Raw genomic sequence first — 6,000 nt, forward strand, 5'->3', positions numbered from 1 at the left:
TTATATGGTTTAGTGATTTTAGTAACTCGTAATTTCCATTTTCCATTTCTCCTTCTTCTTCTTAATTCTCTTGTATAACCAACCCAAACCTTGATGATCTTGGTTGCTATAGTCTCATAGGTGATGTTGGAATAGTTTTGTTTTTCTATGATAATTTACTGAGAGTTAAAATCTGTCCAATTTCTGGAGATAATAAATTTATTTAAGGGTTAATGCAGATAATTAAATGAAGTGCTGAAGCCATTTTATATCCTGGTGCAATAACTTCGACAGTTAAGTGCTGAAGCTTAGGTAGATATATTCTAATATTTTCTTTGCTGCTCACTAATGACATTATTGTATGTTATCAGCTTCAAATTACAGAGGCAATTGGATACTTACTTTCTCCTTGCTCACATGTGCTCTGTCAAGCTTAAAGAATGGACGCTTGTCCTGCTTACTCTGTTAAGAAGTTCTAAGGTACGCTTGGATTCATTGACATGATTGCAACAACAACGATGTTAAAATAAATGGTAAAAATGTAATAGATGATGAAAAATAGAATCCTTAATCATTTTGTGTTATATATAATATGAGGTGACAAAAGCAATAACACTGACATGATATAATTATGTTAACTATGTCGAACTGGTACAAGGCTAGCCAAATGGCATTGCTATTAGACTCCTAACATGAGAATAGTTCCAATGTCTCAGCAATTAGCGCCGTCATTTTCCTCTTACCTTTGGTTCTACATTATTGTTAAATGATTTTTATAACATGCTTGGAATTAAACATGCAAATCAGAGAGGACTTTTTTAAGCACACACAGCAATAAGCCAGTAATCATTGCCTTTCTCCGCTGTCATTGCAGTTTTCCTTTTGTAAAGGGAGTCATTTAGAAATGTATTTGGCATCTTTTTAATTCCATTCTAGCAAAGGTTCACTTTGTTGCATTCTTCTGATGAGATTTTACAGGTGTTTTTTGACTTATTCAGACATGATGTTCGGTTGTGAAAAGCATGCAGCACCACACTGCAGGTATATATAATCTAGATTACTGTTGAAACTATAGCATGTCAGTTTGTACACTAAATTATAACTAATATAGCATATATGATATAACTATGATTCATGCCTATTATGTGTGCACTGCAGTTACACCCTACATTTGGGAACTGCTTATTGGATAGTTAATTTATCTTTTCATAAACATTGTAGTGGCTTTGTTATATTTGATATTTTTTGTATCCTTTTTCTTGGAAGGCATATTCAATTCTGAACAACTGAAACCATTATTTTGAGTGAAAAAAGGTTAATTATATAACAGTTTGAGTAAACAACAGTAGTAGAAAGTAGAAACAAAAGCACATATGGGGCACCATTATTTATCTGTGGAAGATAAGCAGCAAAAATAAAAATGCATTCATGAATTATGTTTGTCATTATGGTAATTTCTTCTACTCTATACTCTACTTTTCTGTAAAACAAATACAATTTTTTAAAAAAAATGAAAAAAGAAAAAGAAAAACCTAAAGAGTGTCTTAATTTTTTATTGTCTTGTATGATAATATGCTCAAACGCCTAAGGCTATTTTTATCTTTTTTTTTTTAATTATTTTTCCTCATATTTGATTTCTCATTTGAAGAGTGCCACATATTTTTGCGGTTCATAAATCTTTTGCCATTTTATAAAAAGGTTCACTTTCTTGACCTGTGCATTCTGCTTTAGTTCTTTTTCCAATATTACAGATTCTCTTTTACTTGTTCCCTCACAATGTGCACTCTCATGAACAAAATAGTTCCTTGTATCTGTCTATTGTAGACTCATTCAAGATTTATTGGAAGAGAAAAACTTTGCAACGATGGAAGATATATGAAGGTGAATGCAGACTTCATCTTTGCTCGATGTACATCATGTTTTCTTGCTGACAAAGTTATATGTTCGAGTGGTTTCCTTCACGTGGATCTACTTGAAAGATCTGATGGGTTTTATTCAAACATATGGACCATGGTTAACCATGGTTTTCATCACAAGTCATTTTTCTGGTGCTAATCTCATGAATATGCCATAGTTTGTGTGGTCAGACAAGTGCATATATTTTTGAGGTGTGGATTATTCTCTTCATTTTTCCATCCAAATTTTGTAACTTTTTTTTCTTTCTGATTTTGTAAAATATGAACAGACCCATTTGTATATAATATATTGGTTATGCCCCTGGTACATCAGCATTCATAGTGAAATTTATTGCTTATGCAAAACCTTTTTTTATCATTATTGTAAATATATTTTGGTTAGAGATAATTTTTATTATTTAAAGAAATTATTTAGTATAATTATGTATTTATTTTTATTTTATAATATTTAACTCATTTAAATAAAAATATAGAATTATTATACATGTAATCATATTACTAATTATTATGTTGTATTAATAATTATTAGAAAATTATATATATATATATATATATATATATAGAGAAAAAAAATAAGGGACCTAAGGCTACGCTTATATACAGTAGCTATAGTATATATATATATATATATAAAGAGGGACCTATGGCTACGCTTATAAAAAGTAGCTATGGTATACAATGTGGTTACGCTTTACAGGTGATGCAGTAGCGTTGAAAAGCGTAGCCTATTCTGGAAAAATGAAAGCTGAAAAGCGTAGCCTTTGGTCCTGGACAGCATCACTTGAAAAGCGTACCCTATTCCCAAACGCCAAAAGCGTAGCCCTTGGTGCAGAAAAGCGTAGCCTTTGAGAATAGGCAACGGCCGAATAGGAATCACTCCTAAAAGCGTAGCCGTAGCCCAAAAAGCGTAGCCGTAGCCTAAGGCATCATTTTTTTTCACTTTTGGCTACACTTTTCAAGTGTACCTGAATGGGTATTTTTCTTGTAGTGCAAGCTTCTCCACGTCATTTATTATGCTAGCCGCGTTTTAAATAATGCCCAGAAGAATTACACAACCACAGAAAAAGAATTACTTGCAGTGGTTTATGCCATTGACAAGTTTAGATCATACTAGGTAGGATCAAAGGTGATTGTGTATACTGACCATGCTGCTCTCAAATATCTACTCACAAAGCAGGATTCAAAACCCAGGCTCATAAGATGGGTGTTGCTTCTGCAAGAGTTTGATATAGAAATAAGAGACAGAAAAGGGACAGAGAACCAAGTGGCTGATCATCTGTCCCGAATAGAGCTAGTAGAAGGAACGTCCCTCCCCTCTCCTGAGATCTCTGAGACTTTTCCGGATGAGCATTTATTTGCCATTCAGGAAACACCATGGTTTGCAGACATTGCAAACTATAAAGCTGCAAGGTTCATACCCAAAGAGTACAACAGGCAACAAAAGAAAAAATTAGTTACTGATGCAAAGTACTACTTGTGGGATGAACCCTATCTCTTTAAGAGATGTGCAGACGGAATAATCCAGAGATGTGTGCCTAGAGAAGAAGCACAGAGGATCCTATGGCATTGCCATGGATCACAATATGGAGGCCATTTCGGAGGTGAGCGAACAGCCACCAAGGTCGTCCAATGTGTCTTCTATTGGCCCACACTCTATAAAGATTCCCGAGAGTTCGTACGTAACTGTGACAATTGCCAAAGAGCTGGTAATCTGCCTCATGGTTATGCCATGCCTCAACAAGGAATCTTGGAGATTGAGTTGTTTGACGTATGGGGAATTGACTTCTTGGGACCTTTTCCACCATCATACTCAAACACTTATATTCTGGTGGCTGTTGACTACGTATCAAAATGGGTAGAGGCCATTGCCACACCCACCAATGATACTAAAACAGTGCTGAAGTTCCTCCAGAAATATATCTTCAGCAGGTTTGGGGTCCCTAGAGTACTAATTAGTGATGGGGGCACTCACTTCTGCAACAAACAGCTTTACTCTGCCATGGTCCGGTATGGGATTCGCCACAAGGTGGCGACTCCATATCATCCACAGACTAATGGACAAGCTGAAGTCTCTAACAGAGAGCTAAAAAGAATCCTAGAACGGACTGTAAGTACCCGTAGAAAGGATTGGGCAAGAAGCTTGGATGATGCTCTGTGGGCATACAGAACAGCATTCAAGACTCCTATAGGGACCTCTCCATACCAACTTGTGTATGGTAAGGCATGTCACCTGCCCGTGGAACTGGAACATAAAGCCTACTGGGCAACCAGATTCCTAAACTTTGATGCCAAATTAGCTGGAGAAAAAAGATTACTCCAGCTAAATGAACTAGAGGAATTCAGATGCACTGCTTTCGAAAATGCCAAGCTTTATAAAGAAAAATAAAAAAAATGGCATGACAGGAAGCTGTCATCTAGAATCTTTGAACCAGGACAAAAGGTTCTGTTGTTTAACTCTAGGCTCAGGCTATTCCCCGGGAAACTGAAGTCCCGGTGGAGGGGACCATATGTGATTACAAGTGTATCACCATATGGTTATGTGGAGCTTCAAGATATTGATTCTGATAAGAAGTTCATTGTTAATGGACAGAGAATCAAGCACTATCTTGAAGGCAATGTTGAGCAAGAGTGCTCAAGGCTGAAGCTAGATTAAAAGCTCAGCAAGGTCCAGCTAAAGACAATAAAGAAGCGCTTTCTGGGAGGCAACCCAGCCATGGGGCATCACTTCCTCTAAGCATTTTGCCCTATTCTTGATTTTATTTGTTTATATAAAGTTCATTGATCCTAAGGTAAAGAGTCAATTGTATAAGTTCACAGGGTTACAGAAAGATTTTGCACGCAAAACAGAGAAAAAGAGCTCACTGGCAAGAAAACGCCAGTAAAAGTCTGTTTTGGGCGTTCAACGCCTAACAGAAGCATCCACTGGGCGTTGAACGCTAGTAAGGATAGCCATCTGGGCGTTGAACGCCAGAAAGAAGCTCTTTCTGGGCGTTTAACGCCAGATTTACAGCGTTCTGGGCGTTCAGAAAAATGCCCAGTAACAAAGGACTTCTTGGCGTTCAACGCCAGAAATAAGCAGCAGCTGGGCGTTGAACGCCCAGGAGAAGCAGCATTTGGGCATTGAACGCCCAAAACATGCAGCGTTTGGGCGTTCAAACGCCAGGATGGTGGGGAGGAGGTAAATTCGTTTTTTTTTTCATATTTTTCATTTTAATCCTAATTTTCATGTTCCAATTCATGATTTCTTGCATAAACATGTTAAGAACCCTAATTTCTAAAATCCCTAATTTCTAAAAACCCTTCTTTAAAAATATTAAATGTATCTTAATCCATAAGCACAAATCCTTTTTTTCAATCCAACTAACTCTTTTTCAAAATTTTCAAAACAAATCTCTCTCTTTTCATTCAAAAATCTTTTCAACTAAGCAATATCTTTTTCAAATATCCATACTATCTTTTTCAAAATCCCAAATCTATCTTTTTCAGATATCTTTCATATCTTTTCAATTTTAAATCATATCTTTTCTTATCATATTTTTTTTCTAAAAATCATATCTTCTATCTTATCTTTCTCTCTATTTTTCGAAAACCCACCCCCCTCTCCTTTAAATATGGGTTCGGCCTCCCTCCCCTCCCATCCACCATTGCACCTAGCTCTCCTTCTCTCCCTCTCCTTTCTTTTCTTTTTGCTTGAGGACAAGCAAACCTCTAAGTTTGGTGTGCTCATCCATGATTACTAAGATCATGGCTCCTAAAGGAAAACAACCCACTCCAAGAGGCAAGAAAGAGAGTGTTCCAAAACCACTTTGGAATCAAGGGAAGTTCTTAACTAAAGAACATTCAGACCATTATTACAAAATAATGGGTCTAAGATCAGTGATCCCGGAAGTCAGATTCGATCTGAAAGAAGACGAATATCCGGAGATCCAGGAGCAAATTCGAATCAGGAACTGGGAGATCCTAGCCAATCCTGAAACGAAAGTGGGAAGGAATATGGTCCAGGAGTTTTATGCTAATATGTGGCATATAGACAGGCAAAGACTATCTGGATCTGCTATCTATGACTATCGGACCGTGGTCAGAGGAAAGATTGTTCATACCCACC

The sequence above is a fragment of the Arachis ipaensis genome, chromosome B5 (assembly GCF_059453495.1).
Source record: "Arachis ipaensis isolate K30076 ecotype BB chromosome B5, ASM5945349v1, whole genome shotgun sequence".
In the NCBI taxonomy this organism is placed as follows: Eukaryota; Viridiplantae; Streptophyta; class Magnoliopsida; order Fabales; family Fabaceae; genus Arachis; species Arachis ipaensis.